Source organism: Sphaerodactylus townsendi, linkage group LG03 (assembly GCF_021028975.2).
Source record: "Sphaerodactylus townsendi isolate TG3544 linkage group LG03, MPM_Stown_v2.3, whole genome shotgun sequence".
NCBI lineage: Eukaryota > Metazoa > Chordata > Lepidosauria > Squamata > Sphaerodactylidae > Sphaerodactylus > Sphaerodactylus townsendi.
This window is the reverse complement of record NC_059427.1, coordinates 722,872-750,680: the sequence shown is the minus strand read 5'-3', so window position 1 is coordinate 750,680 and position 27,809 is coordinate 722,872. Positions and strand designations below refer to the sequence as shown.

Sequence of the window (27,809 nt, the reverse complement as noted above, 5' to 3'; positions counted from 1 at the left end):
ATACGTATAAATATCTACGGTGCCCGCCTGAGCCACCGTCATTGTCCAGGGGGTGGAGGGAAGAGGGGAGGGGCAGCGGGGGGGAAAGACCTTACAAAAGTAATCTGGATCAGAGAGGGCAAGAATGAGTGGGAAGCAGAGACAGAGAGAGGGGGAGGGGGCGGAGGGGGGTAGAAGATGCACCAGAATAGCAAGAAAGAACAGCCACGAGAGAGAGAGAGAGAGAGAGTCACCACGGTGCCCAAGAACACACTTTCACCCAGCGGCAGCTCAGGAACCAAAGCACGACAGACGGACGGACAGACGGCGAGCGAGCAAGCGAGCACCACACGCGTGGGGGAGCCAAAGTCCCCTTTCCCTTCGCTTCTCCCTGGCAGGCGTGGGGCAGGACCCCCCACTCCCACCCCCTGCCCTGAGTGCCCCGCGGCTGGGCAGTTCTAAAATGGCTTCTTTGAGATAGTTTGACGGCCCCTCCCCAAAAATCCTGGCTGAGGATGGGGGCTGCTTGAGGACAGGAGGGAAAATGAAAGCAAAAGTGTGGATTCCCCCCCCCCAGCCTTGCCCCACTGAGGAAAACAGACCTATGTATAGAGAGAGTAAGAATCCAGAGTAGTTTCCAGAAAGGAACAGGGATTGGGGGACTGTACAGAGCAGGCGAAGCCCTTTGTCAGAGGATGGAAGCAGCATGAAGGGTGGGTGGGGGGGGGGGGGGGGGGGGGGGGGGCAGGGAAAGGGAGGGGGCCCGGCATTCCCATGTGGGGACTGCCCAGGCATTCGGCCTTTGGGGATCAGAGAAGCCTCCTGCCTGTCTGACCCGATCCCGCCCCCATGCTGGAGAAAAGAATGGGGGGTGGGGGGTTGGTTGGTGGAGATGGACGGGGGGGTCACCCCAACCCTTCCTGACTGCTGGCTGAAGCTAGCACATCCCAAGGGGACCGGGGCCAGCCTGCCCCTGGAGGCAACGCATTCTTCCCAGCAGCAGCAGCAGCAGCAGCTTTCCAGAAGGCAGCTTGAGGTGCTGGAAGAGCGAGGGCCGAGGCCCCTCCTGCGGCCTTGAAAAGTGTTGTGGCTGCAGGGGTGGGGGGTGGGGGGGAGGGGATGCCACTCCTGAGAAATATCTGGGAAGGAAGGACGGAAGGACAGAAGGAGGCCCTCCCCAGCTCTGTTTGGGAGAGGGGGGGACAGAAGGTGCTCCGGCACTGGGTCAGGCAAGGGGATGAGAGGGTTTAGATTGTCGTCTGTGTCCTGCTATAAAACACCCTGAAAATGCATCTGGACCCTTCCCCGGCCCTGCTGCGTGTGGCTCCTTCCGGACCGGCCCCCCACCCCACCACACCCCACGGCACCCTCTGGCTGGGGGGGTGAGGCAGGGGGGCGGTCGCTAGTGCTCAGACGCGGTGTTGCGAAACTCTCCATTTTCCGTGATCTGGAGTCGCGGGGGCGGAGGCGGTTGCCCGGGTAGGATCCCGTTCCAGGGCTGACCCATAGCGACGCTCAGACGCGGGTTTGCTGCACCCACGGCGGAAGGCTGCCTCTCCTGCAACAGAGCCAGAGGGGGGGAGAGAGCGCCACTTATTTATTAACGTTGGGGGAGCCAGCTCTCGCAGCGAGGCACCCTGACCCCCGAGCCGGCCCCGGGGAGGGGGACAGAGGGACACTTCTCCCCACCTGGCCCAGGGCCCTGCATGAAAGGGGGCTGCGCTCACAGGTGGTCCTCGGGCAGGAGCCACACTCAACCTGCCCCCTCCCTGGAGCAGACCCCCAGACTGCCCCCCCCCCCGGCAAGGCCCTGCGCCACATTCTTGTGCTGTGTTCCTACATGTGCCCAGGAATACAGGCCAACATGGGACAGCAGGGGCCACCTAACACACTCATGGCAGCCTCCTGGAAGGCTGCCCCCCAGTGGTGGGATTCAGCCGGTTCGCACCACTTCGGCAGAACCGGTTGTTAAAATGGTGCTTGTAAACAACCGGTTGTTAAGTTACTTGAATCCCACCACTGCTGCCGCCTCCTCCCCCCAGTCAGGCACAGACTCTGGTAGGCTTTAGGGGAGCCTTGAACTCCGGAAGCCGCTGGAGGATGGGTGCAGAGGCAAGCCCCCTCCAGCCGCCCTTCTCTGCTGCCCCGGGCCCCTCCCCATTGAAAGGATCCAGGGTCCACCTTGGCCACCCCCTCTGAAGCGGCCTCAGTCTCCCTGCAGGATGGACCACGGGGAGGGGGGAGCTTCTTTCGGTCCTGCTTTGAACCCAGGAGTCAGATTCACACAAACGGGCAGGCCCTTTCCCCAGGACCCTTTTTGTAGGAGCAGAAGGGCCAGCTTTTTGCAGCCATTTTTTTGGAGGGGGGGGCTTTGAACGGCTGGGCTGCTCTTCCCCAACGGTCCCCAACTCCAGGGGGCTTCTTAGACAGCTTGGAGCCTGGCCAAGGGAACTCTGGGGGCTCCTGCTCTTTTTGTACGTGTGATTTGGGGGGGGGGGGATGCCTGCTCCCCAATTGTGTCCAGACCTACCCCACACTTTCAAAGGGGGCCAAGGGTCCCTGCTAATGGGGCGCTGGGAATCGTGCTGCTGATGGATACACACACACCCCCCAGGCAGGAGGAAAGGGCACCTCCCAAGGATCAAGAACCCCCCTCAGGGTGTGTGGCTGGGGAGGTTGTGGAGGCTCTCAGAAGTCTTCCCAGCATCACCTCAGCAGGGGCGCCCCACCCTGGAGTCCCTTCTGGAGCCTTCCCCAGCCCCCAAAGTGCCGCCCACTAGCACTAACCTCTGAGCGCCAGCCGTCCAGCCAACCGAGCCAGCCCCCCTGTGCCTGGGATCCCTTCCCTCGGAAACAGCCGGGCCTCCTCCCTCCCCTCTCGGACTGAAGCGTTTCTCTTCTGCTTTTCTTACAGCCAGGACGGTTTCCAGAGCCGTCCCGCCACCCCCACGGCCACAGCTGCCCACAAGTTTTACACCCCACCTCCCCGTTTGCAGCGTCAAGCAGAGAGGTTGCTCATGAGAAACAGACGAGTGGTGCTTGGGTGGAGTCATGCTGTGCAGGAACGAGGCACAAGACAAGGGGGGAGGCGGTGATGCAGGGGGCGGGGGCTGGGATCACACCGTGGGGGGCAACTTGGGGAGGGCTGGATACGACCTTACCGTGTCTCCCGCCACCTCTCCTGACCTCGGCTTGGAGGGGGCGGGGGGGCCGCATCTCACAACTGATTGTGTGTGTGTGTGTGTGTGTGTGTAAGGAGGGGCAGAACTTCTTGGAAGAAGCCTGAGACAGGATCTGACTGGAGGAAAGTGGACAGGCCTGACTTGGCTGCCCCACCTCGAAAGTAGGGGCCGAAGTTCCCAGCCCCACCCCTCCTGCCCTCAGCTCGGGGCCCTCAGAGACAGGCAGGCCAACCCCCAACCCCCAGCCCCCCCCCTCCACAGCAGGCAGGCAGGCAGGGTCGAAGGAGAGCGAGGAGGGAGGGAGGGGCTACTCTACGGGGAGGGGAGGGGAAGGGGATGTGTGGGACCCACCTGGTCTGCTACTGAACGGCGAGGGTCCCCCCGATCCCTCCAAGTGACAAAAGCAGAGTCATACAGAGTTACCTCATGAACAGCTAGGATGAAACGGAGAAAACACAGATGGGTCAAGGCCCCGCTGAGCAGCAGCAGCATTTGCAGGCTGGGGGGGGGGGGAGAGAGATGAGAGCCCTGTCCCTCCCGCCCTGGAGGGTTGCCAGCTGCAGACTGGAGGAAATTCGGGGGGGTTGGGGGCAGAGGGACCTCCACAAGGTGGAACCCCCTCCCCTCTAGAGGAAGGGAGCCCTGCGACCTGGAGGCCGGCTGCCATCCCAAGAGTTCTGCAGGCCCTGCCTGGAGGTTGGCAGCCCTCCTTCCTTCCTTCCTTCGAATGTTCCGCCCCCTTGCTCAGCCTGAGCTCTAGCAGGGCAGGAGAGAGGGGGGAGCCGGGGCAGGGGGCGAGGGCTGGCCAAGCTACAACCCCCAATTCTGGGCACTGAGAGATCTGCATGGCCAGGCCAGACCTCAGAGAGACTCCCTGCCTGCTGTGGCTGCTTGGTGGGATGGAGCAGCCTCCCTTCTGCGGTCCACGTCCACGGGGGGGGGGGGGTTGGCCTTTGCGTGGATGTTCCTGGGCACCTCCTCGGCTCCACCCCAACCCACGCCCGACTCTCCTGCAGCTGTTCCAAAACCCGCTTTGCTGGAAAGGTTGCAGCAAAACTGGGGATGGGAGGTAGATGAGAAAGTCCAGATCTCTGCAGTCTCACCCACGGGGGGGGGGGATTTTCCCTGCACTGGAGCCCCCGTGGGGGCCTTTCTTGCCCTCCCTCACCACAGGTCTATTTTTCAAAAAATCGGTAACTAAAAATTGGTAATTAACATATCATTATAGAGTTATAACATTAGAACGACCTGTATATTCCCAGCTTTCATTTCCAAGTAGCTTTCTCTGGAGTGGAAGTTTAGAATGGTGTTTTTTTCTGAATAAATAAATAATAAATATTTTTACTAGTAAATCTCTAACCCCGTTCACATGTTTACTGAGTCATTTAAAATGTTTGTTAGCCGCCTTTCTCCCTTGCGGAACTCAAGGGGGCTTGCGCTGTAAACGAAGCGTAACAAAAACACAGTAAAAGCAACAACTGTAAAACCTATAAAAGTCACAAATAGGACTGGCAACAGGAAAAGTTCCATCCATCAAAATGCAGTCCTAAATAAAATGCTCTGCCGCTGCCTCCGTCTTCAGAGGCCGAGGGGGCTAGAGACTTACCTTCAAGAGAAAGCTGGGAATTCAGAAAGCCCAAAAGGCATTGTTATAACACTATCGCATGAGATGTCAACAGCTGATTTTTAAAAAGAAACTGAACAAGCGCCCTGGTGGGGGACTGAGAAAAAGACAAGGCGAGGAACCTGGCCGTGAGGAAGTTGTGTTGACGCTGTGGTGTTATCAGCATTTGAGCAGTGCTGGGGAACCAACACTACCTGTCCCGTGTGAGTGCGTGCGTGTGTGCATTCGTGTGTGGTGTGTGTGTCTCAACACCTGGCTGGGCAACTTCTCCAGCCTTCACCCCTTTCTCCAGGGGCCAGCCCCCCATCCCTGCTGTCCTTCGGTCCTCAGGGCATCAAAAGTTCAATTTCCATCTCAAAGTCTCAAACAGAACAGAAAGACAGTGTGTGTGTGTGTGTGTGTGGAAGCATTTGTAATGCAAATGAGCATTTTAGGCAGTGCCAAACATACATTTGCATTATAAACCCAAAAGTGCCTGCGCTCCCCTTTCCCCGCCAGGCCACCGACTGCAAGGAGCACTTCCACCCCTCCCTTCCGGAGCCCGTGACGCCCAAGCTCTGGTGCCCGGCTTCTTCCACTGACGCTGTGTGAGACTCTTGCCTCCCCCCCGCCCCGCAGCTCAGCGCGCCCTAGCCTCACAGCCTCTTCTTGACGTGGGGCCCAGGCCAGGGAAGGCACGGCCATGAGGGGGCACTCACAAGCCACTGATGGGGGGGTCGATGTGGGCCCATGGGCCCCCAGCCTCCAGAAGCACCCCGGGCCCATCCCCACGCAAGGACCAACAGAAGCACAGCCAGGCATGCGCGGGCGGACAGACAGACAGGCAGACGAGTGGGGGGGAGACGCAGACGGGAGTGGGATGGCCATGAAGACATGGAATAGAACAATGACATTGTAATTTCCACCTGAGCGTCGAGCAGCCGCTTCCGCGTTTCGGAGGCGTCGAGGGCGGCCGAGTGATCCCTGCGCAGCTCCTCCTCCACCAGCATCAACCTGCAGGGACAGGCTTCACTGGAGTCAATCCGGGCCCCCCCACCCAGCAGGCAGGCGGCGGGAGCCGGGGCCGCCAGCAGCTGCGGGGAGGGGGGCTCCCAAAGGCGGGGCCACTGAGGCACGTGCCCCTCAATCCCAGGGCCCCGCCTGTGAGAAGCCCCCCCAGCCTACGCTGGTAGCCTTGCCAGAGACCCCCTTCTCCCTACCCCAAATGTCTACCTGTCTTATCCCTGCACCACCCCCACCCCCCCCATGCAGGGCACTGAGCAGTGCAAAGCTCCACTGTCCCAGCTAACAGACCCAGCCGGGGGCCAACCCCCACCCAGTCAGCCCCCCCAAGGCCCCCCGCACAGCCCTCCCCTTGGCTAGAGTGCCTGGCTGCACGGGCTTGCTTGGCACCCCCCACCCCGGGCTCCGACCTGCAGCTCACCTGCCAATGATGCTCTTGATCTGCGAGTCTTTTTCCACCTGCTGCTGCCGGAGCCGTTTCTCGCTTTGCTCCAGGCGCTGCTGGTACTGCTGCAAGATCTTGCTGGTCTGCTCCTCTTGGGTCAGCAGGCGCCGCTCGTACTCCTCCAGCTTCCGGTTGGACATGTGGAGGCGCTCTTTCAGAGAGTGGATCTCCTCTTCGTACTCCTTTACCTGTTGGGCAGGACACAGGGCGATGGGCACGCGGGGGGGGTGACGCCCGGCCTCCACCCAGAGCAAGGGGCCCTCCCGCCACTGCTCCTCGTCCAGGGCCACAACACATCCGGCAGCGTGGCAGGCAGCTCTTGGGGGCAGCGGAGGCGGCTGCGGCGGCTGCTGCTGCTGCTGCGGTGGCAACTGGGCCACCTGTGTCAGGCACCTTGAGGTCAGGTTTAGTGCAAAGAAGAGGGAGAACCTTTTAAGCTAACCAGCTCCCCCTCCCCAGCTACAAAGGCTTGGGTTGGCCCCCCTCCACAGGTGCCACGTGTTGCCCCCTCCCCTGCAAACCCCCGCCACGGCCCAGCTCAAACACGAACCGCATGAGCAGAACTGCCGGGCCCCGGCGGAAGAGCGTCCGTCATTCCACCGGCCCAAGGGCCAGCCAGCTGACGCAGCCCGGGCAGGCTCTCGTTCCTGAGGCGACGCGGCTGCCAGGGAGGGCGCAGGCCAGGCTCGGGGCCTTACCCGGTCCAGCCGACTCTCGTCCATGGACTTGGAGTACTCCTTCAGCTTGTACTCCTCCCGCTCTATGTGGGAGCTCTCGAGGTCAGCCGAGAGGTGAGGCATGTTGGAGACCCAGGCGACCGTCCGCTCCGAAGCCGGCATGACGGGGTTCAGCGTGGAAGGCGTGTGCGAGGGCTGCCCGGGGAGAGGGGAGACCATCAGCAAGGAGGCCTTCCCAGCGCAGCCCCGACCACCCCAGCGCTCAAGGGTGCCCTCCGCGTTCACCAGCCCCAGCAGCAAGGGCCGGGCGGGGGGGGGGGGGGTCTGAGAGAGGGACAGTGGCGGGCCGAGGGTCTGGTTCAGCAGAAGGCCGCTCCACACGTTCATGTGCTAGACATTTTTGTGGGTACACAAACACAAAGCCTCAGGGAAAGACAGTCTCATTCTGGATTGGATCCAGGCAGCTTTTCTACTGCTCACTGGGGAGAGGGGTCCCTTTTGACCCGCCCAAAAGGCTGCGTTGGGGACCAGGGGACCTGTTGGGACAGCAACTGTGGGTGATGGCATGGAGATAAGCAGAGCCACTGGCCACGACTGAAGCTCTCCGACTTCTACAGAGTTACACATTAAAATCTACCCTTAAATTCATTTGTTAAAAAGTTAACACTCTTCTTTGTCTAAGTTGGAATGCCCTCAGTCTTTCTGCAAGTTAAATGACAACGGCATACGACCTCCCTAGAAATCCTGACCTCTTCGAACAGATGGTGGCAGAGCCTCACCCCATATAATTTTTTCAACTTTACATTCTTGAGATTAGAAAACCTGAACATGGAGTCATACCTTCAAGACCGTCTTACCCCCGTCTGCCCCAACTTCGGCCTCTGCAATCTGCAGGGGCCAATTTGCTAGCTGACCCCTTGCCCCTCAGTGATGCAGCCAGCCTCGACAGCCCTGGAACGCTCTTCCTGCAGCAGGGAGGGGCCCTGCGGGATCTTGAGGGAGTTCAGCTGGGCTTTTGAGGGAGAGCTGGCCACTGATTGCCCGCCCTTCTGAAAGCCCTCACATACCCTCTAACCGGCATATTGCGGTCCTCTCCCATAAAGGGATTTCTGGGACACCGCTAAATTGTTTTATGGAACTGTTGTTGGATTTTAATGTATTTATTGGACTGAATTATTTTATGTTTGCTTTGTGCTCATTGGTTTCGGTACACCACCCAGAGCCCTTCGAGAGTAGCCGATTAGATTACATTTAATAAATAAATTTCATAAATAAAAACTGAATGCAAATGAGACGAATAGTCTCAGATTCTGGAGTTTTGATTGGAGAGGCAGCAGCCCACACCCTGAACTTTCGGGAAGGAAGCCGAAAAGCAGCAGACAGGAAGCAAAAGGTGAACTGTGCGGGGGGGGTATTCTTAAGGCCAAAAGCCTTGGGGGGGTCCTGGACCCATCGTTATGGATTGGTAGCCCAGGTCACTCAGATGGCCAAAGGCAGCTTTTATCATCTGCAGCAGGCTCGACAACTGGCCCCGTATTTCTCCGTCCCGATCTGGCCACCGTGATCCACGCCCCGGTCGCCTCTAGGTTGGACTACTGTAACTTCGCTATATGCGGAGGCTTACCTTTAGCCATGATCCGGAAACTGAAAGTGGGTGCAAAATCGGCAGCCAGGCTCCTTTCAGGAACATCTATCCGGGGACCTGATCACACCGGTCCTGCATCAACTACACTGGCTGCCAATCGAGTACGGGTCATGTTTAAAGTCTTGGTTCTGACCTTTAAAGCCATTTGCGGCCTTGGACCAGCATATCTATGGGACCCGTCTCTCCCTACATCACCCTGTTAGGTCCCTCTGCTCCTCAGAGGTAGACCTCCTGGTGATCCTTGGCCCCAAAGCGATCCGGCTGGCCTCTACAAGGGCCAGGGTTTTTACAGCTTTGGCCCCTACCTGGTGGAACAGGTTACCAGGTGAGATCAGGGCCCTGCGGGACATACAGTTTCTCAGGGCCTGCAAAAGCGGACCTGTTCCGCCAGGCATTGACCAGCTGGGATAACATCAAAAATCTGCTATAATAAACATCTGGCCGCCCATGGTGTAAGGGAGGTGGTGAGGGAGTATTTTAATGCTGTCTGAAAGTATGGAAATTATATATGTATGGTTCCTTTTACTGGGGATTGACTGTTTTAATTTAAACGTCGTATATGATTGTTTTGAAATGTTTGTATATGATTGTTGGACACCACCCTGAGCGCGGTATACAAATTCAATTAAATAAATAATAATAAAAAATTTAACTGTGTGCATGTTTTGAGGGCTTGTGTGTTTGCTTTTTGAGGGCTTGGGAAGGCTTTTGTGTGTATGAGGGTTTTCTTTGGCCTGGCTGTGTGCTTGCCTCGAGCTTCTCAGAGTGAGCTTCAGGTGAGTCACCACCTCTATTTAACTGCCATTCAGCTCTCTTCAGCACTCTCACTGAGGTAGCGAGGGAGGGTTGTCAGTAAGAGGCAATCTTGGAGGAGACAATAGAAGGCGAGTGAGAGTCTGGACATGGGGCAGAGGCTCCAGACACTCCGTCTCATTCCCTGGAGCTCAGTGAACAAGTCCTGGGTTAAATAGGCAAGACTTTTTGAAGGACACACTATTGAAGATGACTAAATATGGATAAAACAGTGAAGGTGGGCAATTGGAGGATTGCGACTCAAAGAAGCAGAGGGACCAGGGAGCATTCCGTGAACCTGAAGTTCTCTCCCTTGTCAGTGAGGATAAAGAACAGATCCTGGAGCAACAGAGTCCAGCCCTCAGAAAATGTTCAGGTGTCGGAAGGATCAGCCATGAAAAGGCCCTGCAGCAAAACCCCAGAAGTGGGGTGGGGGGGTGGGGGGTGATGGGTGGTGGGTGGTGGTGGGAGACGCGTTGGCTCTTGCAGGCCTGAGGAGGCGTCTCGAGAGGTCTGCTGCCTCCCTGGGGCAAAAATCCGAGATGTCACAGAGAGGCCGACAAGAGTTGTCAGGCCAGCTGATCGTTACCCCTTCCTTTTGACCCGTGGGAACAAATGACACCGTAAGACATCAGAAGGGATTTTGGGGCTCTGGGAAGGAAGCTGCAGGATCTGGATGCCCAGGTGGTCATTTCATCTCTGCTCCCCGTGGAAGGTCCACGGCCCAGGGAAGGAAAGAAGAGCAGCAGAGGTGAACAACTGGCTTCGCAGGAGCGTTTTGGTTTCTTGCATCGTGCTTTGAATCATCGTCCATGAAGAGGGACTACTGGCAAGAGGTGGCTTTTGCTGGGAGGCTCAAAAACCCTATCAGAAGGGCTTTAAACTGAGTTATGTCGGGGAGGGAACAGTATTCAAGTGGGCAGGAGTTCATCAAGTGCTGGAGATTATAGTCGGGAGGTTATGGAAGAGAACTGAACAAATAGTTCATGAATATGTATGAAGGATAAAACCTTAAATAAGCACCCAAGGGGCATGAACCGTGCATGGCCTTTGATGTCTCTACACTAATGCACCCAACATGGGAAATAAACAAGATGAACTTGAACTCTTAACACGGCTAGGCAAATACAATATAATAGGCATCACTGAAACCTGGTAGGATGAGTCTCATGATTAGAATGTAATAATTGAAGGGTACAACCTATTTCAGAGAAATAGATCAAACAGGAAAGGAGGAGGAATAGTGTTATACATCAGGGATGATTGCAACTGTGAACAGGTCCATGATTTAATTCCTAGAATCCACGGAATGATAGTTGGAAGAGACCAGAAGGGCCATCAAGTCCAACCCCCACGCCATGAAGGAACACACAATCAAAACACTCCCTATATATGTTCATCCAGCCTGTGTTTAAAAACCACCAAAGAAGGAGACTCCACCACTCTCCGAGGCAGGGAATTCCACGGTTGAACAGCCCTGGCGGTAGAAAGTTCTTCCCTAGTATTTAGCTGGACTCTCTTTTCCTACACATTGAAACCATTGCTCCGTGTCCAAGTCTCTGGACCCAGCAGAAAACAAGTTTGCGCCCACTTTGACATGGCATCCCTTCAAATATTTAAACATGGCTATCATGTCCTACACTTCTCCAGACTAAACATGCCCAGCACCCTAAATCTCTGTCCATTGGGCATGGACTCCAGACCTTTACCATTTTGGTTGCCCTTCTCTGCACCTGTTCCAGCTTGTCAATATCCTTCTTGAATTGCAGGACCCACAACTGAACACAGAACTCTAAGTGAGGTCTGACCGATAAGAGCAAAATGGTACAATTACTTCCCTTGATCTAGACACTATGCTCTTACTGATGCATCCCAGACCTGCATTGGCTTTCTTGGCTGCCTCATGTTCAGTCTGTGGTCTACTAGGATTCCCTGATCCCTTTTCATGTCGTGTTGTCAAGCCAGGTGTCACCCATTCTATATCTGTGATTTCATTTTTTTTTTCTGCTTAAGCGTTGAATCTTACATTTATCTCTGTTGAAATTCATTTTGTTAGTTTTGGCCCAGCTGTCTAACCCGTCCAGAGCATTTTCAATCCTGCCCATTTCCTCCTGGGTATTAGCTACCGCTCTTAATTTAGCATCATCTGCAAATTTGATTAACATGACCTCTGTTTCATTATCCAAGTCATCGATAAAAATACTGAATAGCACTGGGCCCACGACAGAACCCTGTGGCACCCCACTGCTCTCAGGATGAAAATGAGGCATTAATAAGTGCCCTTTAAGTTTGGCCAGTCAATCAAATCCATTTAGAAGTTGCACTGTCTGCTCCACATCTTTCCAGCTTACTCACAAGAGTATCAAGGGGCACCTTGTCAAAGGCCTTACTAAAATCAAGGTATGGTAAGAGCATAGCATTCCCTTCATCTGCCAAGTTTGTCACTCTATCAAAAAAGAGATAAGATTAGTCTGGCACGACTTGTTTTTGAGAAACCCATGTTGATTTTCCTGTGATCACATTATTCCCTTCCAAATGCGTACAGACTGTCTCCTTAATGATCTGTTCCTAGAATCTTTCCTGGTATTGATGTTAGGCTGACTGGGTGGTAGTTGTTTGGGTCCTCTTTTTCCTCTTTTTGAAGATGGGGTCAACATTAGCTCTCCTCCAGTCTGGTGGGACTTATCCTGTTCTGGGGCAGTGCAGAGGGAAGGGGTTTGAACAAGTTCTGAGAGAACTCAGCCAGCAGACTTCATGTGTGGGAGTGGGGAAACAAAATAACCCTTTTGGGGGCCCAGAAAATTAAACCATCAGAAGCAAAGTCCACCAAGCCGGATGCTGTTACCAGGAAGGCCTCCTGGAAGCCACCTTGAAAATCTGGTGCCTCTTATCTTCAAAATGTGCAGCCTGCTTACACCTCTGAAATTCCCCATTGGCTACAATGGAGCCAAGGCCCTGCAGAGCAGAGAATCTGTGCAAACGTCTTGGGGTACCTGTGAAGGGCGCATTTTTAAAGCTCGTGGCACCAAAATTTCAGGGTCCTGATGATACCTCCTGAATTTGGTGAAGTTTGGTTCATGGTAGCCAAAGTGATGGACCTTCAAGAGTAGCCCGCATCTCCTTTTAGCTCCCATTGGAAACAATGGGGGACAGGGAGCACCCCTTTTGGGGTCCATAACATTAGACCCCCCCTGAACCAAGCTTCACCAAATTCAGGAGGTATCATCAGAAGAGTCTCTGGATGGGACCCTGAAATTTTGCTGCCACTAGCTTTAAAAATGCGCCCCTGAAGGCCAAAACATGAAAAACCAGCAAAATACCCCCAAAGCCGAATACCTTGCATTGGGATTAGTTCATATTCGGGTAAGACATATTCGGGCTGACTTTGGCCCGAATATGCCCGAAGTCTCCCAGATTCAGACCGAATCCAGTATCTGTTGCATCCAAATCTCCAAGCCTAATGTGACAAACAGCCCAACACAGCAGCAGGGAAAGCAGCAAGCCCCATGTTGGGGATTATTCTGAGAGGGGCTGAGAATGAGAGCAACTGATGTGTAATGCCCTGGAAAGATCACGGTGTGGCCCTATTTGGATTATTGTGTGCAGTTCTGGTCCCGGCAGCCCACAAAGATCCTTGCTGAGCTTAGGAGGCTGCAGCTCCTCCCCAGGAAAAAAAAAGGCAGAAGATTTGGAGACCTTTTGGTCTTGAAGACAAATGGCCATGGCCAAACAACACACCCACAGTGAGATGGAAACCCCAACGTTCCCCTCCCACTTGGGGGTTTTCTGCTCTTTCTGGGTCAACACCCCGTCCACAAGCCAAGATCAAGGCTGCCTTTTAAAAAATTAGAAGCCCTTTAAATATGACAGGTGGATGCCCAGAGGGACCAACAGCCAGCATTTCCCTAGAATCATAGAGTTGGGAGTCTTTAGTTTGGAGAGGAGATGTCTGAGGGGGGGATATGATTGAAGTCTATAAAATTATGCATGGGGTACAAAATGGCGACAGAGAGAAATTTTTCTATCTTTCTCCACAATACTAAAACCAAAGAGGCATACATTGAAAATGCTGGGGGGAAGAATTAGGACTAATAAAAGGAAACATTTTTCATGCAACGCGTGATTGGTGTTTGGAATATGCTGCCACATGAGGTGGGGATGGCAGCTAACCTGGATAGCTTTAAAAGGGGCTTGGACAGATTTATGGAGGAGAAGTCCATCTATGGCTACCAATCTTGATCCTCCTTGATCTGAGATTGCAAATGCCTTAGCAGACCAAGGGCTCTGGAGCAGCACCAGCAGCAGAAGGCCATTGCTTTCACATCCTGCACGTGCGCTCCCAAAGGCACCCTGGTGGGCCACTGCGAGGTAGCAGAGTGCTGGACTAGATGGACTCTGGTGGGGATCCAGCAAGTTCTTTCTTATGTTCTTATGGAAGAGACCCTCTGGGCCATCAAGTCCAAATCCTTTGCTATGCAGGAACACACAATCAAAAGCACTCCCGTCAGATGACCGCCTAGCCTCTGTTGAAAAACCTCCAAAGAAGGAGACTCCACCACACCACTGAGGCACCGTGTTCCACTGTTGAACAGCCCTGGCTTGGTCAGGAAGTTCTTTTTTTAATGTGTAGGTGGAATCTCTTTTCCTACACTTTGAATCCATTACTTCATTACAAATTAAGTCCCACACAATATCCATAGCATGTTTAAAGAGATTTCATTTTTTTAAAAGCAACCTTTGATCTTTGCTTGTGATGGGGTAGCGACTTGGAAGGAAAACAGCGAATCACGATTAACAGCATGTTAGGGTTAGAAATCGAGGGGAGGCGTCACAACCACTTGGAAGGGGGGTGGGAGGCAAGCACGTGAGAGAAGGTGGCTACAGGCAGTGGGGCCCCCTCCTGGTGTATAAACGAGGATACATAAAGTCAGTCCACTGCGAAGGCCCTAGGAGGATCGCAGGTCCTAGGAGCATGCTTGAACAGCGCCCCAGGTGCACTGGGCCTAGAGTGAGGCCGAAGAGAGAGGCGCACACCATGACTGGAAGTGGGGTATGGAGCACAGACTGAGAGAGCACAGACTCCTCCCAGCTCAAGGGCAGCCAGCAAAGCAGGTGGGCAGAAGTCGATTCAAGGCAGACAAAAAGAAACACATCTTTATGCACAGAGGGTGATTAGGATGCAGTGATGGCCACAGGCACAATGCGGGATTTAAAAGTGGACTAGAGCGGGTTCATGGAAGAGCAGAGGCCCCTCCGTGGCTTCCAGCCATCGTGACTCCACACTGAGAGCCAGTGGGCCTGTGGATCATCCCAGTGGCCAGGAGGCAGCGTCAGCCGGAGCAGGCCTCGGCCCTCCAGAGAAAGCTTAACCCGGCTACTCTGTGGGGCAGGAGGCTGGACTGGATCAGCCCTCCCGGCCTGATGCTCCTGAGTCACTTGGAAGGCCCACCCCAGAGGGAAGTGGAGCAAAGCCCCCAGGACCAGGCAGAAGGACCCCAGCCCAGCCGCCCCGTGGGCCTGAAGGGCCACCGGGAGATGCTTTGGATGGGGCCTGGAAGGGAACGGCGGTCCAGGCTGGCCCACGGCTGGCCCCATCCCTCTGCTGGAGGGAGGGGCTGAGGAGAAAGAGCTCCTGGTGGGGGAAGGGCCCCGGTCCCACTCGGGCCTGCAAAGGAGCTTTCAAAGAACCCTCGGCAATGGCGGTAACAGCTGTTGCTCCAGGTTGGGAGGCCCTGGCTCTTCTCTGGGGTTGCCAACTCCCAAGTTTCCAACAGCAGGGATCAGCTCTGCTGGAGAAACCCACTCTCTGGGAGGGGGCCCTGTGGATCTGCCCCCTGCTGGGGTCTGTCCCCTCCTCCACCCAGCTCCTCCCAGGCCTCACCCCCACCCAACCTGGAGATGGCCACCCAATGTTCTTCTGCAACTGTGCATGGAAGTTGTCTTCAACTTCAACGTTTCTGGCAGAAAAGAGCAGAGCATTTCGAGACAAATAAGACACCTTGGTGAAGACCGGTCCCTATGAAACCCACAGGCTCAGCTCACCAGTTGAGAAGGCTGGAAGCCTGGAGCATTCAGGAGGTGCCCCGTGCCCCCACCCGCTGTCGTGGGCCTTCTCTGGCGCCAGGAGCCCCCTGCCCTGCAGGCCCCATGGAGTCTCAAGGCCCCTGATCTCACCTGCTTGGTGATGGATGGCTTGAGGGCGGAGAGGGCCTCCTTATTGACCGACTGCTGGCGGGGGCGAGCTGGCCCGTAGGGGGGCTCCGGCTGGAGCAGGTTGCCACTGGAGGGCGGGGCTTCTGGGCAGAGGAGGCAGTGAGCTGCTGCTGCTGGGACTTCCCCAGCTGAGCAGGAGGCGGCGGCTGCTGCTGCTGGGGGGGGCTGCGGAGGGGGCCCCTGGCGCTGGGGCTGGGGCCGGATGGTGATCTGGGGGGGTGAGAGCATGTTCTGCAGGTTCTCTTGGGGGGAGGGCGGGCGCTTGGTGAACTTCGGAGCCCTGCCGGGTGAACTTCGTCGCTGTAACTGTGGCTGTGGATGATGTGCTTGCTGGTGGACAGGTCTTGCAGCTCTTGCTGTACCCGTGGAAGGAGGCGAAGGTCGGGGTTGCCCTCGGCCGGGGCGATGCGAGGTGGGAGTGCAGGGGCGGGCGGCGGCCCGGCCATCCGGAGAGCTCATGTGGAAGAAGGGGTTCTGGAAGGACAGGGGGGGATCCCTGAGCTGCCTGGGGCGGAGGAGGAGGTGCCGCCCCCGCCGCCCGAGGCACGCCCGTCCCGTGGTGGCGCCCATCTGGCTGAGCACCCAGGCGGCTCGCGATGCTGGAGCAGCTGCCCTGGGAGAGGCTGGCTGGGCAGCATGAGCGAGAGGCCGAAGCCGTGATAGAGGCCTGGCTGCTGTTGAAGCATGTCGCCCGCGCTGTGCAGGTTGGGAGAGGAATGCTGTTCATGCGGCTGTCCTGCAAGGTCCAGCATCGAGACAGCTCTTGTTGGCAGCTCAGCACCTTCTGAGTGGCGGAGCTCCGTGATATCCCGAGCTGCTGGAGTGCAATCAGGCGGGGAGGAGGCGGAGCCAGCGGAGGCTGAGCCACAAAGAACATGTCTTTAGAGAGCCCTTCTCCTTGGTGGGGGGGAAGGCAAGCGGGTCATATCCATGGAGCTGCAGGAGGGGAGAGGGGAGTCATGCAGGGGAAGCAGAGACAGAGAGGGGGCAGGCGGGTGGGCAGGCTGAGAGGCGAGGGAAGAGGGAGCTTCTCCGGGCCCAGCAGAGTAGCGGGAAACACACACACAAGGGAACCCGTCCCTCGCGGTCCCAGGCGGCCTCCCTCACTTGCAACCACCCAGGGAGCCTCTTGGCCTCCATTCATAGGGAAACCTCCAACCCTCCCGAAGGCCTGAGGGGCACCTCTGCAGAGAAGTCCAGCAGAGACAAAGCCGAGTCCTGTCTGCGCTGAGGAGGCCAGCGGGGAAGGAGGGAGCACAATGCTTTGGAGCCCCTGGGTCCCATTTTCTGTGAAGGCGTCACCCGACGAGGCAGGGGGGAGCCGAGGCACGGAGGGGCCCCCCCTCTCCTTCCAGGGGGGCCCAGTGAGCATCCCGTGGGGCAGGGGGCTCAGCAGGACCTCACCTGTTCATGCACCTCGCATCATGTAGGGTTGCATCAGTCGGGCAGCGGAGCTGCTGGGACAGAGCAAAGAGTTAGCCGAGGAGACCCCCTGCCCTGGGCAGGCCCGAGGGCTGCCTCTGCGCCTCATGGAGAGCAGCTCCTACCCACATCAGCAGTGATGCTGCAGTAGGCTGCAGCAGGGAAGGGGTTGGCAATGCCTTTGGTGGTGGGGGGGTTGCCTCTGGCTCCCCTACAGCCCTTTCCCCACCCCCCACCCCAGGCCAGCCCTGACCTGTTGAGGTCAGCATCATGTAGGAGGAGCTGCATGTCCAGCTGAGAGTCCCTTGGGAGGATAGGCGAGAGCTTTGGCTGCCAGCCGCTTCGCCCTGGTAGCTGGGCTGCCGCTGGATGTCTTGAGGTTCCTGAGCCGAGGCTGATAATGTCGTTGAGGAGGCCGAGGGCAGCCCGAGGGACCCCAGCTTGATCAGGAGCTTCCTGGAAGAGAGGCGAGGGGAAGCTGAGAGGAGGAGGAGGCGGCAGAGGGAGAGCCACCCCCACCCACGCCCTGCGCCCGGCTTTGCCCAGCGCACCTTGCTGAGCTGCGGCATGACCTCCCACAGCAGGGGGAAGCGTGAAGTCACGCGAGGAGAAGCTCCCGGCCCAGATGCGATGCTTAGCCCCTCGAAGCTGGCTGGTGCTGTTGGTGGCGTGTCCAGGTTGGAGATCTACCGTGAAGAGGAACTTGCTGCATGCTGGCCCACTCCAGCTCCAGGAACTCGTTCATGAAAGGCCATGTACTCCTCCTTGCTGCCAAACCTGTCGTGGGGCACCAAAAGGGGTGGGAGAGAGGCTCTGGTGAGGATCTGCTGAGGAGGAGGGTGAGGAGGGCCCTTTGGCCGGGCAAAGGACACCAGGCAGCCTCCCAGGGGAGCATCCCAGCTGGGCCAGGAGGCCTCCCCTCTCTCAGTCCAAAGGCAGAGGAACCCGGCGACTGACGAGGCTAGGAAGGCAGGCAACCAATTTTCTGCAACAGCATGATGTCTTAGACAGCCAAATGGCTAGAAAGCGTCTCTTCCTCTTGAGGCAGGAATGCAGAACAGCAGCTTGAGGGGCTGATGGGTGCCCAGAGGGAGGCCCTCTTGTTCCAGGCCTCCCTGTTGTGGCTGGCCAGTTGGTTGGGTGGACAGGTGGGATCCAGCAGGGGCTCTTCTCAGGCCCCACGTCTGCATGCGTAGCCCGACCGGTCCCAGCGTCCCCCCTGCGTTCACACACACCTCTTAGAGGAGGGCCAACATTACCCGCTGCTCCTTCCCTTCCGCCCCTGCTGTGCTCCTTGCCCAAGGACCCCTCCGACCAAGCTTGCCCAGCAGCCATGGGGCGGGAGGCAGTGAGCCGGCCAGGCCAGGGGGAGGAGGTTGGCCATCCCAGGTGCAGCGACACAAAGCGTTAGGCTCCTGACCCCTCCAAAGCCCCTCCCCGGGATCTGTCTGGAGTCCATCTGGTCCACCCCACGGGGGTCCTGCCCGCCCGCCCACGCTGACACTCACTTGGTGAAGTTAGGCCAGGTTCCTAGAGCCATGACCTTGGCGATGAGGGTGAGGAGTGCTTGGGGCGTCTGCCTACGTCGGTACTCCTGCATGTGAGGCGAAGAGGCTGGGGGGGAGGGACATGACGGCCGAGGGCACAGAGAGGCGCCTGCAGGAAAGAGGGAAGGCACTGATCCAAGCGGTCGAAGCGATGTCCTCCCCTGCCCCGCTTCGGCACAGCCGGGCATGGGAGACGCCAGGACATAAAGACCTCCAGCTTCAGCTCCCGGGGGAAGGCTGCAGCTGGGGGGGGGCCCAGCCAAAGAAGAGCAGGGTGTGAAGCGGCCCGCGGCACCACCCCACATCCCCTCCACACACACCCGGCCGGCCGCCATGAGACCCCTCCCACACCCCTGCTCCCAGATGGAGACCCACTCCCCTTGGCAAAATCCAGGCAAAGTGGCAGGAGCTGGGAGACCCCTTCCCACACGCCTGCCAGCCCACCCCCAGGCTACTCCACTGCTCCCCTGCCAGCCCACGGCCCAACACTGACCAGTGGGAGTTGACCACTTTGCAGAGAGAGCCAGCTCACAGCACATGCGCGGAGTTAGCCTGGTGAGGTCAGCCAAGGTGGGCCTTAGAGAGGGCACTTCATGGGGTCCCACCTCACCAGTTCTCCTCCACGGGCACTCGTACAAAGCACGGATGAACTCACACCTGGGAGGGGAGGAAGCAGAGGGGCAGCTGGTGTGGGCGGCTGCTTGCAGGATGCCCTAGATGGCTAGTGCTGCTTGGGAGGGGGCAGAGAGGCAGGTTGTGGGGTGAGGCTGACATCCCAGCAGAGGCCCGGCGTCCCGTTAGCTGCCTCCTGCAACCAAAGCCTGCTAGAAGGCCCTCCCAGACCTGGGGGATTCTCCCACTCTGCTGAAGCGCCCCCCCAGCCTGCTCCCTCTGCCCCCCAGGCTCCCTCCCCAGCACAGCCGCGCAGTTAGGTCTCTCCTGTCGCATCCTTGAGGTATTTTTGTCCAATCAGTTTGAGATACTCCTCTATGGCTTTTGTGGCCAAGCGTGTTCTCCCGGAGAGATCAAGTGCTCCGGTCCCATGAAGCGATCTACTTCCGTCATGGCCGTAATGTCGGGACAGGAAGTCCTGCGAGGGGGGGGGCAAGTGATGGGGGGCGGCCGAGGTGAGTGCAGAATTGGCCCCTCGACTGCCGCTTGGCTTCGTCCAGAGGCAGGCCCCTCCCAGCCCCCCGGCCTAGAGGCTACCTTCGCCTTCCCGTGCTCTGCAGGATGTGCACCAGCGCAGGGCCACCTCCTCCTTGCTCTTGGCAGCTGAGGACCGGCTCCAGCCACGAGCACAGGAAGCATCGCGGTGGCAGTTGTTGGTGGCGGTGATTGAGGCAAGCTCACTTGTACAGCTCCATGGGCAGGATGCTCATGGTCTGGAAGCGGCTCTTGGCCCGGATGGCGGTACGCCCGGGACTTGCTCTTGCTGGCGCTGGGCTGGCTGGCCCGGGTACCACTGCACTCCATAGAAGTGAAGCCCGGTCCCAGCTGGCGATAGGGGATGCTGACCATGCCCACGTAGTTGCTCTTGTCACCTTCTTGGCTTCTTGGCAGCCGGATTGTCCTTGTAGAGGTGGAGCGGATGAAAGTGCCGGGCGGCGGCAGAGTTGTTGAACTCAAAGTGCTCCCCAGAGAGGCGTTGTCCGTCGCGCACCTTGCTGGTGGTGCTGGCGTGCAACCATGTCGATCCAGGCACAGCCCTCAGCAGTAGTAGCGCTTCTTGAGGGGGGCAGGTCTCAGCCTCAATGATCCCACAGCTTCAAGCACGTTGTCCCTGCACGTCGGCTGTTGTCCTGGCCCGGGAGAGAAACGAAGCAAGAAGAGTCTGGTCAGCAGGGTGGAGGGCAGCTCCGTCATTGGGGCATCGCCGGAAGAGAGAGAACGGCAGGGACCGAGGGCTTAACTCAGAGCAGATCTTCATTATCCGCTTATTGCTTAAAACACTTATGCCCTGCCTTTTATTGCAGTTCCAGGCGGCTGGCAACAATAGCTGCGATGCACATCTGGCAACTTAGAGAAATGTCACATGTTGAAATGGAAGAATCTGCCCGAGATAAGCCAGTCCTCTACCAACAGAAACTCCCCCCGCATCCCGCAAGCCAACTCAACAAGCTGTCCAGCCCCCCTTCCTAAAGGCCAGGGAGGGGAGGCAGAGGCACCCCCCCCTTCCCTCCCTCCCGGGAGCCTGCTCCCAAATCCCAGTCAGAAAAAAGGCTGCAGTCCGGGATCCGGGCAAGATGCTTCCCTGCTCATCCCACGAGTGGCATGCAGGGCCCAGGGAGCCCAGAGTGCTGGGAGGCTGGGGAAGGGACACCTGGGGGTCACCTCGGGGGGACAGGAGTCCCTTCACAGTGTTCCCCTCCTCCTCCTCCTCCTCCCTCCTCCTCCTCCTCCTCCCTCCTCTCCAGCACAGCCGCTGCTCGCTTGGCCAGTCAAACAGGGGCTGCTGACCCATCAGCTCCTTCTGGGACATGCAGCCCCTCTGGCAGCAGTGCCACTGGGGGGAGTCTGGCACGCCTGGATTCCCTAGAGCAGGCGGCTCTCTGCCCACACAGACACTGGACCCTCCAAGCCAGCCCTCTCTCCCTCCCAGCTGCAAAGGTGCTCGGGCACGCCACCTGCTGGCTGAGTCTGTAACTGCAGGCTGAACCATGGACCTTCTGGCAGCCAGCCAAGTTTAGGGGAAAGGGGGGGAGCCCCTCCTCCCTCTTTCTCCCCTCCAGCCTCTGGGGCGTCTCAACAATTGTATCATTGTTATGTTATGATGTTACAATCTGTTATTATATGATATGTGTTGACATTTTTTGCTGTCAGATGTTATTTCATTGTTCTATTATTATGTTTTGCATGGCGCTGCTGTTCTTGCTACTATGTTATGAAATGTTATTGTTGTTGTTAAAGTCATGTTTGGTGATGCTTTGATATTTGATCATTGGGACTGTGGCTACTGATGTTGCTGTTTTCCTGTTTGATATCTGTTGGTTTGATATTTGATTAGTATTTTGTTGCTATTTGCTTGTTGTTAGCTGCCCTGGGCCCCTAGAGGGAGGGCAGGGTATAAATCTAGAACGAACAGACAGACGAACGAGCAGACGAGCGAGCAGACAGCATGCTGGGCAGAGTGAGACCTATATCCCCGCCCCCACACACACCGCCCAGCCAGGTCTCAGCCTGAAAGGCCTCTTCAAAGCCTCCTTCACTCCCAAAGGCTTCTCTTCAGGCCACCATCAGCCAACTCTCCCGGAAGGCTCAGGGCCTCTTTTGAGAGCCCTGCCAGTGGGCCCCAGGAGGCTTGAGGCCAGGCAGGCTGGCCCGTCCGAAGCCACAGTTCAGAGCCTTTCTCCCGATGCCACCTGGGCACAGAACCATAGAGAGCCATCTGAGTCCAACCCGCTGCTCAATGCAGGATCAGCCTAGAGCTACTCAGGACCAGTGTTTGCCCAGCTGCTGCTTCCCAAGACTTCCAGTGAGGGGAAACTCACCACCGCCTGGGCAGCCATTTCCCACTTTTGAACAACTCTTGGGCGGTTAACAAAAAAAATCTAATATCCAATCAGAGACTTTCCTGGCTGTAATGTGTGTCCCCATTATAGCGAGCCTAAGTGACAGCCCTCCAGAGAGCAGTCATGTCTCAAAGAGAGCCGTCATGTCTCTTCTCAGCCTCCCCTTTTTCCAGCCCTAAACATCCCGAGGCCCTCCTCAGCCTCTCCTCCTAGGCAGGGCCTGCGCTCTCCCTCTGCCCCTGCTCCATCCTGTCCATGTCCCTTTGGGAAGCACACAAGACCCTAGGTGAGGCCTGATCATTATAGTGCACAGCGAGACTATGACACACCTTGCAGTTTGGATGTTATGACTCTGTTGATATATCCTAAGAGCGCGTGCTTAGCACTTTTCGTGCTCTTGCTTTGCGTCACACACTGGCTGCTCCATATTACTTAATTTATTGTCCACCATAACCCAAGATCTTGTTCACACATGGTGCTACCCAGAAGTTTAACCTCCATCGAGTATACGTTCCTCATTTTTGTTGCCCTGATGAAGAACTCTGCCCCCTTATCCATGTTGAGTTGCCCATTGTTCACATCCGTCTACTTTCCCAAGCGTGTCCAGAATCTTGTTGAGGCCTCTCCGTCTTCACTGAAGTATTTGCTGATCCTGGCAATCTGGTTGTCATCTACTGCAAATTTAAGGAGTGGCCCCCACACTCCTCATAGAAATGCTGAAAAGTTCCAGGTCCAGAACCAAGGCCTGTGACACTCCCAGGCCAGGCCAGGCCAGGCAGGGGGAGCTTCCTGCGGAGGCCTCACAGCTTGTTGGAGCTTCACAGCATGCTGCAAGTTCTCGCGATCCACTTGTCCCTCTAGGCAGCCGATCGACAGAGCAAGCATTTGGTGCCAGAAGACGTGGTGACCTGCGGATGAAAGGCAGCAGTGCGTGGCAGCCCCTGAGGTCTGCAATAGCGCCTTGCAGCGGAAGCCCCGCCCAGACAACCTCCCTGGCCCCAGCCCCCGGATACCTCAAAAGCAGAACTCCTGGCCCAGGATGCTGCTGTGGGCGGGCAGCTTGAGCTTGATGGGAGTCCTCGTCCAGGTTGAGCTCGAGGGCCTCGGCAGCACTGCTGGGGGGCTCAGCAGGGACTTCGTGGGAGTCGCGACTCCTTGAAGCTCTGCATGAGGCGGGCCCTACTTGAGGAGGGACAGGTGAGGAGTGTTAGGGAAGGGGGCGAGGGGGGAAAGAAGAAGAGGAGGAGGAGGAGGAAGGGACTCCAGGTCGGCCCAAGGGGTGCTGTATCCGAGGGGTGCAGAGGCGGGTGGAGTCACGCGTCTGGTGCTAGCAGCACGATCACAACACAAAGCATGGCAGGGGCATGGGGGGGGTCAGTGGAGTGCGAGGCTGCTCCTGTGGGGCAGGGAGGGAGGGTGGGAAGGTGTCGCCGGAGGAGAGGAAGGGGGCTGGTGGCTTTGGCAAAGCCCACACTCAGGCCGAGGGTACCTGGCGTCTGCCCCCAGAGGGCACGATCCTGCAGCTACCCGGGGGGTCGGCCTGGAGAGCGAGATCGAGACAGAGGAGAGAGACAGAGAAAGAGAGAGATGGAAGGAGAGTGTCAAACAAAGTCAGCCCTGGCCAGAGTGGCAAGGGGAGGGTGCCGAGGTCTCGGATGACCCCCCCACTCCCACTCCAGAGCTCCCTTAGGTCGTCAGCATGAGCACCCTGGAGGCCGGGGCTGAGGGGGGGCAGAGTGCAGTCAGTCCGTGCTCCTGTCTGCCCCACCCCCTTGTCCATCACCAGAGTGCCCCCCCCGGAGAAACTGCCCTCTCTCCCCACAGGGAGCAGAGGGAGAGAGGAGGCCTGCAGCTCAGAAATGCCCCTGCCCTGGTCTTCACGAGGTCAGCATTCTGCTCCAAGCTGCCGCCCCCAGGAGGATATTTTGTAGCCAAAGCGTGGCAGAGAGAGCCCGTGCGTGTCGGGGCTGCCGTCAGCAGAGAGAGGCAGGCAGAGGCTAAAAATACGCAGAATGCCAAGGGATGAGCGGGGGTGGGGGGAGTGGGAGGCAGGCAGGCGGGCGAGGCAGGCAGGCAGGCAGCCATTCCACACAGCCACGGCAAGGGAGCAGAGGCCTCGGAAGGCAGCGGCAAGCAGGGAGGTAGAGTGGCAAGAGGAGGGCCCAGTGAGGAAGGAGACCAGGCCAAAGGGCCCAGGCCAGAGGGTGGAGCCTCTCTTGCAGGGGGTCTCTCAGCGGCGCTGGGGGGCGTTCCTCAGTGCTGCTGCTCCTGGGCAGAGTTCAGCCCCTCCTGTCCCCCCCTCACCTGTCATGGTCCGCACTCCTGAACCGAGGCAACATCTGGCCGGAAGCTGCTGAGGTGCTTGGTCCAGTTTGGAGCTGGCTCTTGGTCACGCTTGAGTGGAGCTTTTCAAAGCGCCGACTCCAGAAATCCCTGCTGCTGAGGTGGGGGGAGAGCAAGAAGGCGGCGTCTGCTGAGGAACCCGGGGGGCCACCCGAGGGGGGCCCAGGTGGGAGGAGTCACACAGTGCTTCCACCCCACGCACACACACGCCTTGCGCACATGCACAGGGGCGAGGGACACAGGGACAGCCCCCACCGGCCCGTGTCCCCCAACCACCCGACTCTGGAGCAGATGTGCATCGCGGGAGAGCAGGAGTGGATCTGCCAGCACTCCCCCAGCAGCTGTTTTGGGGCCTGATTCCAGATAGGGAAGAACGTGACCCCCACCACCCAGCCACTCACTCACACACACACACACACACACACTGTCCAACCAATGACAACAGCTGCAGACCTCGGCAGCAGCCCTATGCCTGCTATGACCCCCCCGGGAGAAACCCAGCTGCTTTAATGGGAGGCTGGGGGGAGTACACAGTTTCAGTCCCAGCAAACCACATGGGAGGGAGAGAGGGACTTCGATGCAGACCCAGCAAGAACTTCTTGGTGAGGGGTGTGACTCCTAAGAACCACCGGGAGAAAGAGTCCTTTCTGGGGCCCCGGTTTGGTGTAGCTAGCTGGTGGCAGAAAGACCCGCCCCAGGCTCAAAGCTCACTGACTTAGCTGGTCCCTCTCCACTCACAGAACAGGATGAGGTCCCCCCTCCCTTCCCCGCCTGCACTTCGCTCCCTTCCATAAAACTCTCTGCAGCTCCCTCCTGCTGCTTGCCCTGTAGGCCAGCAAAGGAGGTGCTCAGAGAGGCGCCCGTGTGTGACTGCACCTTGACCCACCTATCTTGCCTGCCCAGCCAGGCTCTTGCTGGCCTCCCGCTCCTGTATCCCTCCTGGATTCCAGTTTGTTTCTGTCTGCTTGGCTGTCCACCAACTAATCAAGCCCACTGGAGCCGCGGGTGAGAATTCTGCCACCCGGCTGCTCCCCCTCCCAGAAGTCCACTCCTGAGCCCCAGGCCCAGGGGTGTATGGGCAGCCTCCACCTTCCCCTGCAAGGGAGTTCACCCCTCCTGCACAGAGACCCAGGGCTGTCTCATCCTGCCTTCCCGCCAGTTCTGCCACTGGGGTGATGGTTTGGAAGAGCCCCCTCCACACCTAGAGGCAGAATCTAGGTCTTCAGAGGGCACCAGAAAGGCCAAGGTATGTCTGGGGGGGGGAGCTTCTCAGTTTTACCCTCCCTTGACCTGCGGGACACATTTCAGGTGACTTTTCACATTCCTGTTTAATTTCTTGACTATGTTATTTGTGCATGTTTTACTTGTTATTCTTTCAAAGCATTTTAACATGCTCCCACCCACCCCAAAAACCCCAAGGTCTCAAGCGTAAATCCCACGTTCTTAGGAGTTTATTTTTTAGTCTTGGCGACCCGTTTACTGATGCAAACATTTTTCACCCTTTATTTTTTTCAAAAAATGTTATCCTCTAGGGTTTGCTTTTGGCTCTGGCTGGGTTTTTTATTTTGCTTTGTTTTCAGTAGCTCACTGTATTTGGGGGTTTCCAGTCACCCGAGGAAAGATTGCTCTGAGAGCCAAAATCCCGGGACGGAGGAAGGAAAGAGACCAGCGGCTGGGACTGAGTACATGAACTGGAGTGCGGGGCCAGCGTCTCTGAGGGCCGACGGGCTGCTGCCAAGCGTCCCGGGACCTTGTCCTACGCAGACTTTGCTGAGGCCATGCTGCCCAATGAGGGGGGGGGGGGGGCAAGTGGACATTAGAAGGTGGAGCAGGGGGATGTTCAGTCTGTCTGCACAACCCTGAACAGGGGAAAAGCATTTTGGGGTCTCTGCTCAGAGCCAAGTATGTGTGTTATTGTGTGCAGCTCTTCTCGAAACCTTCCGAGCCCCACTGCAGCAACTTCCTGCCCACGTGCCTGTGGAGAACAAGGAGCTGTACCCACCCACCCCCATCTCCCCAGACCACTTTCCCTGCCTGTGTGTGTGGTGGGCTGAGGTGTGGCCAAATCGCGTGCGATGTGACAGCTGGCAAAGCTCAGGAGGCTGAGCATATTTGCAACTGTAGAAGGCCACCTAATCTAACCTTCCAGAATTGCCCCTCAAGATCTGAGAGCTGGACCAAGACCGGCTGCCCTGCCCCACAGCCCTTGCCCAGGAGCTTTTTTTTTTTTTGGGGGGGGGGGGGGTTTGATTGTGTGTAGAGACATCTTGGTTGGCCAAAGGCCGTAATAAATATCTATCTATCTATCTGTATCTATCTGTGTAGAGACATCATACTAACACTTTCTTGCTGAGTTTGCAGAAGCTAACCCAGAGTTCTTGTTCCCTTCAGTTGCCAGCAAGCTCCATTTGCTCAAAGTTGCTTTCATTTTGGGCAGTCAATTGGAAATAGTCACAGAAGAGCTAGATTTATTGTCGAAGGCATTCCACGGCCGGAGATGCAGTGGTGTTGTTATTGGTTTTCCGGGCTGTACAAGTGGATCCTCCTGAAGATGCCAGCCACAGATGCAGGTGGCGTCAGGAGAAAACGCTACTGGGTTTCAACTTGACGGCCATACTAGCCCGGAAACCACACAGCACCCGGAACAGCTGGATTAATGGCTTTTCACAAGAGGACGGGCCTTCTTGTTTGCGATATGATCTGTGACTCCCATTGCACCTGCCGATTGGCTGGTGATTTGCACTTGTGACAGTTATCTCATTTTCAAGTAATGGGAACCAGTCACTTATCCTAGATAATAATCACATGAAGCCGCTGTTGACAGGGCCTGGCTGCTGTTAGACCTACTACTTGTCCTCTGGATCCGTGCCCCTCCACTGGCTGGTTAAAGAAGCATGCCAGGCGAAGACTACGCGACCCCACCTGTTGAGTATCATCAATAGCTCCCTTGAGCAAGGAGTTTTTTTCCTGGTGGGTTGAAAGGAGGCAGTGGTCCGCCCACTCTTAAAAGACCATCGTTAGATCGGGGATTGATCTGGCCAATTACAGCCCGTTTCCAGATCTTTTCGTTTCTGGGAAGGTAATTGAGAGAGTGGTGTTGGAGCAGCCCGAGAGGGGTTTCCTGGAGGGACACATCGGCTTTTGATCCCTTCCAGTCCGGTTTTCCGTGCTGGGCATGGGATCGCCGATCACAAAGATCAGCTCAGCGCTTACAACTAGACCGAGGCGGATCGGCTGCTGGTTTGTTAGATCTAACACGCAGCGTTTGATGTGGTGCGATCATGACAACTTTGACCCACCCTGGCCGCTTCTGAAGTCGCGAGGCGCACTGTCCTTCAATACGAGGATTACCTCGTTTTCTCGGAGGACCGGGCGCAGCAAAGTGTGGTGTGGGGACCAAAGCGTCCCAGAAGGTGCTCGCTTCAT

At 57.1% G+C, this 27,809-nt stretch overlaps 1 protein-coding gene and 1 pseudogene across 1 annotated transcript in view; both read right to left on the bottom strand.

The window, feature by feature from the left end:
* The window catches only part of LOC125428777 (zinc finger protein OZF-like), a 798,123-nt gene that overhangs the window by 494,903 nt on the left and 275,411 nt on the right, over positions 1 to 27,809 (bottom strand). The window lies entirely within an intron of this gene.
* Positions 1,056 to 27,809, bottom strand: LOC125429536 (annotated as a pseudogene).